This window comes from Budorcas taxicolor, chromosome 1 (assembly GCF_023091745.1).
Source record: "Budorcas taxicolor isolate Tak-1 chromosome 1, Takin1.1, whole genome shotgun sequence".
Classification (NCBI taxonomy): domain Eukaryota; kingdom Metazoa; phylum Chordata; class Mammalia; order Artiodactyla; family Bovidae; genus Budorcas; species Budorcas taxicolor.
Window position 1 is genome coordinate 183,445,403 of NC_068910.1, and position 14,050 is coordinate 183,459,452.

Genomic DNA, 14,050 nt, shown 5'->3' on the forward strand with positions numbered 1-14,050 from the left:
AGTCCTTCCAATGAAAATTCAGGACTGATTTCCTTTAGGATTGACTTGTTTGATCTCCTTGCAGTCCAAGGGACTCTTAAGAGTCATCTCTAACACCACAGTTCAAAAGCATCAGTTTTTTGGTGCTTAGCCTTCTTTATGGTTCAACTCTCACGTTCGTACATGACTACTGGAAAAACAATAGCTTTGGCTTATAGGGACCTTTGTCAGCAAGTGATGTCTCTGCTTTTAATACTCTGTCTAGGTTTGTCATAGCTTTTCTTCTAAGGAACAAGCGTCTTTTAATTTCATGGCTGTAGTCACCATTTACAGTGATTTTGGAGCCAAAGAAAATAAAGTCTGTCACTGTTTCCATTGTTTCCTCATCTGTTTGCTGTGAAGTGATGGGACCAGATGCCATGATCTTAGTTTTTTGAATGCTGAGTTTTTCCTGTACCTTTCTTCTTTTAAAGCAGGGTTCAGCATTAGATTGACAGAGAAAAATCAAGGAATTTGTGGGATTCAAAAAAAATTTCATGCTTATATCTTCTCACTTCTGACTCAAAGTTGGCATATCCTTCAACTGTGAATTTAAGTTACAAGACAAAACATTGTTATATTAGCAACACTCATGATTTTGTCTTTCATACAAATAACAAATGTTTTGACATCATCACAGTGTGATTGTTGCAGATATTACCTGCTGTCACAGGTACTTTAAAATTATGTCAGTTACTAGACTTGTCACTAGATCTTCTTATTTCCTGTTTTAATAAAAAAGGCTAAATCATACATTTGACTTTTAAGTATTTTAAACTGTATTTTAGTATACAGTTTCCTTTTTAATCTCATGAATTTTATTTTATGCATTTAAAAATATTATTCTGAGATGGGATCCATATGCATCACCAGGTAGAAAGGGGTGCAAGGCACAAAGACCTGGAGAAGGGAAACCCACTCCGGTATTCTAGCCTGGAAAATTCCATGGACAGAGAAGCCTCGTGGGTCCCAGTTCATGGGGTTGCATAGAGTCAGATATGACTGAGCAACTAACACACTCAAAGGCACAAGAAAGGTTAATATCCTCTGCTGTACAGCAAAGCTTCCCATGTGAATGTATGCATGTGTGCTGAGTTGCCCTGCTGCTGCTGCTGCTAAGTTGCTTCAGTCGTGTCCAACTCCTTGTGATTCTATGGACTATAGCCTTCCAGGTTCCTCTGTCCATGGGATTCTCTAGGCAAGAAGAATACTGGTGTTGGTTGCCATGGCCTCCTCCAGGGGATCTTCTCCATCCAGGGATCAAACCCATGTCTCCTGCATTGGCAGGTGGATTCTTTACCATTTATTCACCAGAGAAGCCCTCCCATGTGAATAGCTTCATAATATATCTGAGAAATTTATGCTGTCAGTCCTCAGGATGGCAGCTTGCAGCTGGAGCAACCCCACACCTATTGTGCCTTGTCAACACGATCATTAACTTTATGTGTCTTGTGAGATGAGAAAGGTTGGGGAGCACTCTTGAGTTGCTCATGACTGGACTCTTTTAACATTGTTCTTCCAAGAATACCACACTTATCTCCTACATGGTGTAATTATCTTTATTTCAGAGAAAGCAAGGGAATTTCCCAGGCAAGAATACTGGAGTGGGTTTCCATTTCCTTCTTGAGGGAATCTTCCTGACTCAGGGATTGAACCTGCATCTCTTGCCTCTTCTGCACTGGCAGGCAGATTCTTTACCACTGAGCCACCTGTGAAGCCATCTTAAATATGGGTAGCCCTAAAAGGATTAATTTCTTATCAGTACCCAAACTTCTTGTGACTTGATGACTTTTCCTTCATGTAGTCTCCCTTTTATTAGAGTCCCCAGTAGTATATGAGGTCAACTTTTAATATATCTAAGAGTCGTACTCCATACATCCTCTTCTACTCTCCAGTCTAGAATTTCTGTGTGTGCCAGTTTCTCCTCAGTTCTTGAACAATAAAATTAATAGAATAAGGGGCACTGTAGTTGATTGGTTTGTTGGTTCTTTTTATAGACTTCCAAAGTTTTCTCTGTGTCACTTGCTGAGTCCCCAGTTTTGCAGTAGAAGGCTTTAAAGTAAACGGAATCCTCTTCTCTTTAAACTCTAGCAAAGAACGATGGGCCAAGGACTGTACAGAAAGTGTCACATTCAAATGAGCAGTACTGGCCATCAGTGACATTTTCTGTTTCTTGGTATCCTGGAGACTGAAAATTGCTTGGTTTTCTTTATCTAGGCCACAGCTGTCTTGGGCCTGATTCCAATCATTTTGATCTGGTGAGGATTCTTGTTGGCAACAGAAAATGTAGTAGAGGAGGGGCCGTAATGACATGGTAGTGACAGCTGAAATGCATTTCCTCATTTTGACCTAGGTGAATGTTCTCAGTAGTATTGCTGGAGACCAAATGCCTATTCCTCTCACACGTCTAGGAGAAGATTTTTTTTTAAAGAGGCCAAGAGGGTTTTTTTTTTTTCTCCATTAAACTGGACAAAGAACAGTTGTGAACCAGTGTTGGTTAATCCATCAAATTATAAAAGATGAAAATCAATAAACAGAAAAACACAAAGTACCCCAATGTGCCCACACTGTGTCAAAGGAGTTCTTTCATCAGGAGAGGCTGCATCACAGTAGATATGTTAGCCTAATTATGATCTATTTCCTTTTAACCAGTTTGTATGTAATAATTGATCACACATCTTTATAACAGGCTTCCCAGAGCAATTCATTAGTTCAGTAAAACAGTCTGAGTAATAGTTGGTTCATGCTTGCTTCACGATCATTTTGTTAGAAAAAAAAAAGAACAGCAGCTGTATTTCAGTGTAGATGGCCATCAGAAACAGTTGATTTATCAAAATGAATTGATCTTGGCAGCTTCCGATTTGGAGCTTAGATAAAGGAACAAAATTAGAATTCAGTGCTGCTCACATAACCAGAACAAAATAACGTTGGCTCGTTTTCCACAGACATTATGGCTTGCACTGTGGATAGATAGAAAATTCAGAATTTATCCAGCCGTACAGATGAAGCCACACGTCTAAGTGACCAATAAATGGAGTGAAAGCATTCCCTGCTCTTCTCTGCTCCCATAGGAAAATTGGCAGGCCAATACCTTCTTTTAAACTTAGACATAATATCCTATCCCAAAGCATGGAACAATGATGGTAATATAACACATTCTAGCTTACTGGCAAAACAGTGGATTGAGAGAGTTAAAGGTGAGCTTGAAAAATAAGTGCCCCGCCCCACAAATACACAATAAAATGGATTCTCACTCTGATTTCCATAGGGTTGTACTTTGGAAAGATCCTCAATCTCTTAGTGCATATCATCCTGATTTTTAACCATAGATCATAGCCGCATACATTCAAAACTTCTATCCGTTTCCAATCCACTTTCTCTTCTTAAAAACTGTGGCTTAATTCAGTTTAGCAGGTGCCTCCTTACAGCACATGCCTCCCAGATACATAGATTACATCGATAACTGGCCATCTGTGCTCAATAGTCAACCGTACCAGCTCCATATCTTTTTTGGCTTCTCTTTCTGAGCTCTCAGTGGGGGTACTTGACCCTCAGGTACTGGGCTGTAGTCAGAGACGCAAAGAGGTTTGGATCACATACAGGGGCTGCAGAACTGAATGATTCCATGAAAGCAGCCTGTATATGACTGTGACCATTTTTTTTTTTCCTTTCTTCTTCTTCTTTTTTTAATGCAGGGAGATTCTGCAAATATCTAAAACTTACTTTCCAGCTCCCTACCTCATCATGCCTAAGAGGAAGTGGATTTTCCAGGCCAGTGCCCATTTGTTGTTACCACCGAGCTTCTAAGGTCTCAATAATGCTCTCGCTCACCCTGCCAGGAAGAATGCTCAGCTGAATACATTATCAGCTTCCAGCATTTTTTCATTCTGGAGACTTTGTGGTCTGCCTAGCTATGTTACCTCGGGTGCCAAGTCTGTCCTGTGGGGACCAATTGGGGAGTTTGGCAGAGAGACAGTGAACTCGCTCACGTCCTAAAAAAGTCATGGTCACAGGGCAAAGGGAAAACAAACCAAATCCCCAAATCCCACACTGAGAAGTCTTTGGTTTGCTGCTGAAGGCAGGAGTGAGAGGGTCATGCTTGGACTCTGCTTAGAGGGTGGTGTGGCTGAGGGAAATGTGTTGAAGGTTCAATTCTGTTCGGTTGCTCTAGGCCCTGCCTTGGCATCTATCCTCCTCCATGTTAAACAACATTAACTCTGAAGATCTGCCAAGATTTGATGATCAAATGTATTCATGAATCGCAGTGCAAGGGATTTGAACCACAGTAAATTTGTTTCTGGAATAAACAGAGAAAAGACCAGAGGTTTGGGTTTGTATGTTATTAGTTTGCTTTCTGTGAGAAATAGGCATAACAGCACCCTTCTAAGTGCAGGAGGTGGACTGGACAAACAACTGATTATGGGGACTGAGAGCCTAGGATTAGAGGCACAGCCTGGATCTGGTGCTTATCTGGGTTTCCAACTCTTGGTCCATGTTTTTAGGATAAGTGATGAACAGAGACTGATAATTACTGAGCGGTGGGGAGTTCCTCTTCTTAAAGGTCTTCAGCTTATGTGATTTTAGAATATTTTCAGTATTTCATCCAAATTGAGTTGATTAGTAGTTCTTGTTGCTGATTGATTCCTTCCACTTATGGCCACCCCCAGACTAAAATGTCTTCATGAATATTGTTTTCTACATATTTGAGGGTATCAATAGTGTCATCATGGGAAGGTCAGAGGGAGATTGCATGGCATGAGAACAGGGCACTGTTCTGCGGAAAGGTGCCCTGGGGTAGCTATATGATGTTGGGTGAGCCACTTAACTTTTCTGAAGACAGTGTGCTACTCTCAATAAGGAGATAATTTCTTTGACAATAAGATCCTATTGTGACCCGTAGACAGAAAAATCAGACAATGCTTCCCTAATGCTTTCAGCGCACATAACTACAGGACTACATTAGTGTTTGTAAATGAAGAAGGCACTGGAGACCCACTCCAGTACTCTTGCCTTGAAACTCCCGTGGACAGAGGAGCCTGGTAGGCTGCAGTGTTCTTGCCTGGAGAATCCCAGGGACCAGGGAGCCTGGTGGGCTGCCGTCCATGGGGTCACACAGAGTCGGACACAACTGACGCGACTTAGCAGCAACAGCAGCAGCAGTGTTTGTAAATATTGCTACATGTATTAGCATCAACATGATATAACTAGGAAGTAAACTATATATCTTGGAAAAATTAAAAAAAGTTAATGTACTCTCTTTTAGCCCTTTTCCATTCTATTTCAGTTAATAGCTTTGCTATTCCCAGGAATTCTGAGACTAATGTTATTTTTTTTTCACTTTTTAAGGAATAGAGTTTTATTGTCTTCAAGTTCATATATCTTGAAATTGATGAGTTCTCAGATAGAGGTTGATACTACAAAGCTTTAGGAGACCCATTTCAACCAGTAGTCTAGAACTTCTAGTTAGAACATTGTTTGTTAGTATGGGGTGGGCTTAAAACATTGTCTGTGATATGTAATACGACTTTGTTTAAAAGATGATAAAATTTTAAAAATGGTAAGAAATGTTCAAACATGCAGTGCAGTATAAAACATACAATTGATATCTAAAAAGTGTTATTGTTATTTAGTTGCCAAGTCGTGTCCCACTCTTTGAGACCCCATGGACTGTATAGCCTGCTAGGTTCCTCTGTCCATGGGATTTTCCAGGCAAGAATACTGGAGTGGGTTGCCATTTCCTTTGCCAGATATCTGCATACCCCTCTCTCCGTTTGAAGAAATGTTTTACCATGTTTGCTTCAAATCTCTGTCTTCTGTTTTTAAAAAAACTTATTTTCATTGAGATATAATTGCCTTACAATGTTGTGCTAGTTTCTTCTATGTAGCAAAATGAATCAGTTGTGTGTGTACATTTATCCCCTCCCTGTTGAACTTCTTTCCCATTCAGGTCACCACAGTGTATTAAGTAGAGTTCTCTGTGCTGTACAGTATATCCTCATTAGTTATCTCTTTTATACTTAGCATCAATGTTGTGTGTCAATCCCACTCTCCCAACTCCTCTCACCCTCAAGGATAATTTTATTTAATATTAGCAAGTATTGGACAAAATCGGATATTTCCTGGTGTAGTTGTCTTTAGTAGTTTATGAGAGAGGCTATTCCCAGGATATGCTTATGGTGTAGCATTCTCATTTAGCCTAGGGCTTTTCCGCACGTTGTCTCTTTCCTTCTCCCCAGAGTCCTATGTCAGCAGCAGTGAATGCTTAAGTAGGCTCTGTTGGGAAAACTCTCAGTGACCTTGGAAACGGTATTTAACCTTTCCATGGATCAGCATCCAAACTGCAAAGCCGAAGTGACAGCAGCTGCCTCGTTCACAAGTCTGAGAGTTATGACTAAGGAAAGGGATTGTAAAACACAGTGCAAATCCTAAATGCTACAGACAGGTCTGGTAATGTTAATAACTAACCAGCTCACGCCTGGCAGCCATCACCAGACCCTTAAAGCCAATTCCTTAGCAGTAGTCCAGGTCACTTCCTACTGGAAGTGGAAAAAAACTCAAATGACAAAAATTTCCAGCAATATTCGATGACTGTCAACAGCAAAATTGTGGATTTGTTTTGAAGTGCATGTGAGGCATATGAGTGCTCTAAGAGGGTGTTTCTTCTGTGGGGAAGCCAAGGTCATGAGCTGTTAATGTGACTCCTTTCACCAGCACTGAGTTCACACAAGTCTCTTATAACAAGATGTTTTTCTCTTTTCTCTCTCTCTCTTTTTTTTTTAGGAGAAGAAAACAGATTTGGCATAAGTTATATGACAGCCACAATTAGGCTTTCTAATGTGTGAAAGACATTGACAATCAGCCCCACGGGATTTATGTAATTTGAGAATATAGCTTTAAAAATCATATTACAGGAGGCAGTACTTAAGATTAATACAGAGGCCATTTATCTTTTTATTATATGTTTTATTAGCACTTAGCAGCTTCATTTATGAAAGAAAAAAACTCTGAGTACAGTGTCGAAAGAGAAAGACTGCACTATAAAAATTAACATAATATGATGACACCACATCCCTCCATTTTAGGAGAGAAAGTTGTGGAAAGTTTGCAGCAGCATGTGGCTCTGGGTTCCCTTGAAGGTGATCTCCCAAATGGGGCTAAAGAAGAATCATGGGAGGATTTCCCTGGGGAAGTGGAAATTATGGGAAGACCAAAAGGAACCAATTTATCGTGGGGTGTGGGGGAAGGTGGGAGACCATCCAGACAGAGAGAACAGCATGTGTGAGGCCCTAAGGCAAGAAAGAGGTTGGCATGTGTGGAACAGGTAGAAGAATAGTGCAGCTGGGGCATAATTAACAAAGTGAAGCATGGCAAAGTGAAGTTTAAGAGATGTGCATGCGTGCGTGCTAAGTCGCTTTAGTTGTGTCCGACTCTTTGCAACCCTATGGACTGTAGCCTTTCAGGCTCTTCGGTCCATGGGATTCTCCAGGCAAGAATACTGGAGTGGGTTCCCATGCCCTCCTCCAAGCCCAGGAATTCAACCTGCGTCCCCTGCGTCTCCTACATAGAAAGCGAATTATTTACCTCTGAGTTGCTGGGGAAGCACCCAAGAGACGTGCAGTTAAAATCTCTTATTAAAAAACATAATTTCTTGAAGTAAGTCAGAAAGAGAAACACAAATATTGTATATTAATGCATATATATGGGACTTAGAAAGACAGTAATGATGATCCTATATGCAAGGCAGCAAAAGAGACACAGATATAAAGAACAGACTTTTGGCCTCTATGGGAGAAGGCAAGGGTGGGATGATTTGAGAGAATAGCACTGAAACATGTATATTACCATATGTAAAACAGATGACCAGTGCAAGTTCAATGCATGAAGCAGGTCACCCAAAGCCTGTGCTCTGGGATGACCCAGAGGGATGGGGTAGGGAGGGAGGTGGGAGAGGGGTTCAGGATGCAGGGACATGTGTCTACCCATGGCTGATTCATGTTGATATATGGCAAAAATCATCACAATATTGTAAGATAATTATCCTCTGGTTAAAATAAATAAATTAATTGAAAAAACATAGTTTCTAAATCAAAACTTAGTTTATTTGGTGTATCAAAAGTTATTGTATCTATAATAAAATTGTGTACATAAATTTTAACACAGTGATTCCATTTCTAGGGCTCCTAAGGATATTATATATATATATATGTATATATATATATATATATCCAGCTTTCTATAAGATTGATCATGTTTTTGTTATTTCTCACACTTTTCTCTACTGATATGGAAGTTTTAAATTCTATATCTACTTTATGTGACCTTTTAATTTCTATGCGCCTTCTTAAATTCTTAAATAGTACATCTATATGGTCCTATGAACCCATGTAAGGACCTTGAAAATCCTTAACTCTGAAATCGCCCACTCATTTTCTTAGTTTTTGCCCCATATTTTAATCTCCTTGTTTTAAAAATCATTTCTGTTCTAGGTTCCAAATAGTTAATTCACCATTAGCTGCTCTACTGTTTGCCATTTGTACTCTTTTAACACGAAATAATTTCAAAAGGAGACTAGAGAAGACTCATAGGAATAGGATGAAGAACTTTTCTTCCTGACATATTTAAGAGTAAGTGGCCAACGTGATGCTCTATCACTTCTGATTCCTTAGTCTGTACTTCTTACAAACAAGGACATTTTCCTACATAAGCACAAATAATCATCTGAATCAGGAAATTAACACTGATACCTTATGACCATCTAATCAGACTCCTTTCAGGTTTTGCCAGTTGTCTCAGTAATACCCTTTTATTAAAAGGATTTAGCTTGGAATTATGCATTGTGAATTGTTGTCTTGTCTGTTTAGTCACCTTTGGTCTGGAGCAGTTCCTCGGTCTTCCTTGACATTCATGTTGACACTTTTGAAGATCACCACTCAGTTATTTTGCGGAATGTCTCTCAGTTTTCATACCTGTGATATCTCCTCTTGGTTAGATTTAGGCTATGTGTTTTGATAGGAATATTACAGAAGTGACACCATATTCTTCTCATTGCATCCTATGAGATGGCACATGGTTTTGATTTGTCCCATTACTGATGGTCATAACCCTGGTTAGAGTGGTATATGTCAGGATTCTCCACTGTAAAGGTACTCTTTGTCCTTTAGTAATTAATGAGGATTTTGGGAAGAAGTACTTTGAAACTATACATCCCATTTCTCATTAAATTTCCACCAGGTAGCTCTAGCATCCATTGATGTTGCTTGGCTGAATTAATTATTACTCTGATGCTTGTGAAACTGTGATTTTCTGATTTCTTTATTGTACCTCCATGTATTCACTGGCAGTCCACTGTAAGGAAAAGTTTTCTTTTCTCCGTGTTTAGATACTCACTTGTTTATTTATATTAGCATTAGTGTTGTTCAGTTGCTAAGTTGTGTATGACTCTTTGCAACCCATGGACTGCAGTACTCCAGACTTCCCTGTCCTTCATTATCTGTCATAGTTTTCTAAGACTTATGTCCTTTGAGTCAGTGATGCCATCCAGCCATCTCATACTCTTTCACTCCCTTCTGCTCTTGTGTTCAGTCTCTCCCAGGATCAGGGTCTTTTCCAATGAGTCAGCTTTTCACATCAGATGGTCAAAGTATTGGAGCTTCAGCTTCAACATCAGTCCTTCCAATGAATATTCAGGGTTGATTTCCTTTAGGATTAACTGGTTTGATCTCATTGCTGTCCAAGGGACTCTCAAGAGTCTTCTCTAGCACCACAATTGGAAAGCATCAATTCTTCAGTGCTCAGCCTTCTTTATGGTCCAACTCTCACATGATTACTGGAAAAACCATAGCTTTGACTATACAGAATTTGTTTTATACAATACATGAATTTGTTTTATTCAATGGATTATTATCCTTTGCAATAATTATCTGTTTTGATGCTCAAATTGTCCAAAAATGGGCTAGGATTCCCTTTACGCTGATATCTGTGTCTTTGATTTTTTACCCATGATTCCCTGAGGGCTTTATTACTTTTTGGCCCAAAGATGTTTCCAGCTTACCTCATAGTAGTACTTTTGCTTGCTCAGCTCAGGAAGCAGCCTTTCTTCAAGAAGCCTGTGGTTCCTTTTAGTGGAGAGTGGTTATTTAAGAGTAAGATCTGAGTGTTAGGTGTAATCATTGCTGTTATTCTCAGATCATTCTCACATTAGCTCTCTCTCCTTCTGTATGTATCTATCTAGATTGTTGTTGTTCAATCGATCAGTCGTGTCTGACTCTTTGCAACCCCATGGATTATAGCCTTCCAGGCTCCTCTGTTCATGGAGTTTTCTAGGCAAGAATATTGGAGTGGGTTTCCATTTCCTTACTCAGGGAATCTTCCCGACCCAGGGATTGAAACCATGTCTCCTGCATCTCCTGCATTGGCAAGCAGATTCTTTACCACTGACTCTTTGCAACCCTGTGGACTATAGCCCTGCAGGCTTCTCTGTCCATGAAATTTTTCAGGCAAGGATACTAGAGTGGGTTGCCATTTCCTTCTCCAGGGAATCTTCCCAACCCAGGGATTGAAACCATGTCTCCTGATTCTTCTGCATTGGCAGGTGGATTCTTTTACCACTGAGCCACCAAGGAAGCCCCATCTATTTAGATACACATACATAAATATATAAACATATATATATATATACTGCTATATTTACATCTCAAACCATTTATATTGACATCCATGAGTTCCCCTTATACTTTCCATTCCAGTCCACTTTATATTTTTATCTTTTGGTATATGTCTCTCCTTCTCTAACATGAGGAATCTGATGTTTCTCATACATTGATTCTCCATATATTTATTGCATCAGTCCTACGTGTATGTGGCCCATTTCTCCTTGCATCTGTGTTCCCCACTAATTGACCTTTCAGGGACACCTGTCATACCCAGCTCCACTTAATGACTTTTGAAATGAAATGTTTGAATTTAAAAAATTGCATTGATCATGCATTTTTATTTATGAAAGTGAAAGTGTTAGTCACTTAGTCTTGTCTGACTCTTTGTGACCCCATGCACTGTAGGCCCACCAGGCTCCTCTGTCCATGGAATTCTCCGGGCAAGAATATTGGAGTGGGTTGCCATTTCCTTCTCTAGGGGATCTTCCCAACCCAGGGATTGAACCTGGGTCTCCCACATGGCAGGCAGAATCTTCACTGACCGAGCCACGAGGGAAGACCATTTTTGTTTTAAATCACATTTGTACCTAATCCCCTGTTCTTGACAATGAGATTCTGTTCTTTTCTCCGTTTCTTTGATCATTTGAGACTTATTTTCATGTTTACTTGCAAGCTTCTTTTGGACTGCTCTATTTTCAGTTTTGAGGGTTCAAATTCTTCCCTTAGTTGCGTTTATTCACTCTGCTACAGTGTAACTCACTTTTATATAGGGCTTGCAGGTTTTTTTTTTTTTACACCATGAACAGTTCTTCAGTAGGGATTGTTTACTACTGAAGCACGGTGTCCTGGGTTGTGGAATTGTCTCTGTGGAGTCGTTCCTGTGGAATGATTTTGTATTTGCCTCTTTCTAGGATTTATGAATTTTACTGTTTTGAACAAAGTGTACTGTTAGTTTCTCATGTGGGGATTCCCATTCCTGGAGAATATGAGCCTCTTATCCATGGCACAGACTTGGGGCTCTTCCTTCCTAAATACAGGTGATTCTTTTTCAAGCTTATCCATTGTACATGATCAACTTCTTTATAGCATTTCAGGGCTGGCAAGCAGAGCTTGTAGAATAGAATGCACAGCCCTTCGTGGCCCCCCAGTTTTACGCAATGATTAGTTCTGACTCTCATGGGTGTGACATCTCCTCTTCTATTACCTAACTTCATTAAATTATAGTCCTCAGCCCCTGGCCTATCTGATTCTAATAGCCCTGGTGAGTGGTTTTATCTCCTACTTATCCTTAACACTTATCATTTATTCTTACTTGGTTATGTATTAAAATCATTTATTTTTATTTTTTTGGTTGTACATTGTTGCACATTTTAATATTTGACCAGGGAATTCTGTACTGTATCTAGTAATAAAATATTGCAAATGACTTAAATGTTTAACAATAGTTTAAACTGCTGGAATAAATTAATTATAGTGTAGTTGTATGATAGAGTAATATATAACTATTACAAATAATGTGATTGAAATATTAGGTAGAAATGATATATAGGAAGTTTTACACTATAATATTAGGAAGTGTGATACAAAACTATAAGATTTATTATGTAAAAAATATGTAAGAAAAATGTGTTTAAGAATATATTAGAATGTTAGGAGTAATTGTCTGATTTTGTGGGATTATTATTGAATTAGTTTTATTTTCTGTGGAGATAACAGAAAAGTAACTTTGATAAACATTCCTAGACCATCAAATTCCTCAAGTAATAACAACAACAATATATGTAGACTGGCTGTGCCTTAAAAGTAAAAATGGTTTCTAGGAAGTTTAGTTGTAAGATTTTCCCTATATTTGGGATTGAATAAAAAGTTTTGAAAGTGAATAAGGTACTTTAATTTTAAACTATTGTGAACATTCTCAAAGGGGTTATATCACTTGAGTTTGAATTAAATTAAAATAATATTTATTTGGCTGTGCTGGATCTTAGTTGCACAGCATATGCACTCTTTGATCTTCATTTTAGAATGTGGGATTTTTAATTGCAGCATGTGGGATCTAGTTCCCTGACCAGGGATTGAACCTGGGCCTCCTCAACTGAGAGTATGAAGAGTTAGCCATTAGACCACCAGGCAAGTCCCTGAATTGAATATTCCTAAGGAACAATCTTCATATGATTCTCTAAGTTAAGTTTAAATAAAACTTTGTAACTTAGCCAATCTTTGTTTTCAATAATGTACCAAGTACTAAATTTTGAATTTTAAACTCACTGAAATCAGAAACACTACTGCTAATTATTAGTTCATGGAATAGCATAATATTTGTACTCAGATTTTTATAGTTACCAATAAAAAGTTATCCTTTTTAAAATCAGCTATATCATTAAAATCACTGTGTCCAGTTGGGTATTTCATTTTCAAGTATACTGATGGGAATGCAATTTTGAGTTACATAGCTTCAAGAAAAATAACAAAAAACAAAATTTATTATCCCTTGGCATCCTAGAAATGGATATAAAAAGAGATTGTTTCAGGCACTTTACTGTCATTAGAGCATGTAATGTATTTCTTTGCCTGTTTAACTCTTAACCATATTATCTTGCCTATGCTTACAACTGGAACTCATATTTCTAATTATTACGTTTTTTGGATTGACTCCAATCTCTGTAACCATTTGTGACCTGTTTTTTCAATGATTTCTTTTCCTTCTCTTTCAAATCATTCTTCTCATCAACCTTCTCTTTCCATATTCATTGCTGTTGTTTTACAGTTTCTTTTGGGTGCTTTCCCCTTCTTATTATGCATAGAAAGTGATACTGTTGTTACAGTGAACAGGCACGGCTACTTACTCCAGGAGCCCCAAGGCTGAGAGAGCACTCTCTCAGGTCACCTGTTTCCTGTTAGCACACCTGGACCCTTGGCAGTAGCCTGCCAATTGGGAAGCTTTGGATTATTCCATGTTGTCTCTATTTCATTAGGATTTTGTTTATGGGGTCTCAATGTTCTTATATGGCTCTGCCATTTTTGCACCTACTAAAACTTTAAAACTTTTGAATAAGTGAACCAATACTTAAAATATACAAAATTATTGGGTTAAATAATCAAACCCTCAAATGCATATAGCTCTTAAGAATAGTCATCACCTACTGATCACTAGTCCTCATCAGTATGTATAAGTGAATACTGTGGCTTTCCTTAAATCACTGGGTGCTTATGGGTGAGTTGCCTTGAGTGATTAATGGAAAATATTGTCAGCTGAATCTTGAAATCTTGAGGAAATTTACTTAAACTTTTATAAATGTGCATACATATTAGATGTTGGTTTTATCCTCTCCCCTCTCTTTCCCTCCCTCCTGTCTTCTCCTCTCTCCTTCCCTTTCTTTCCC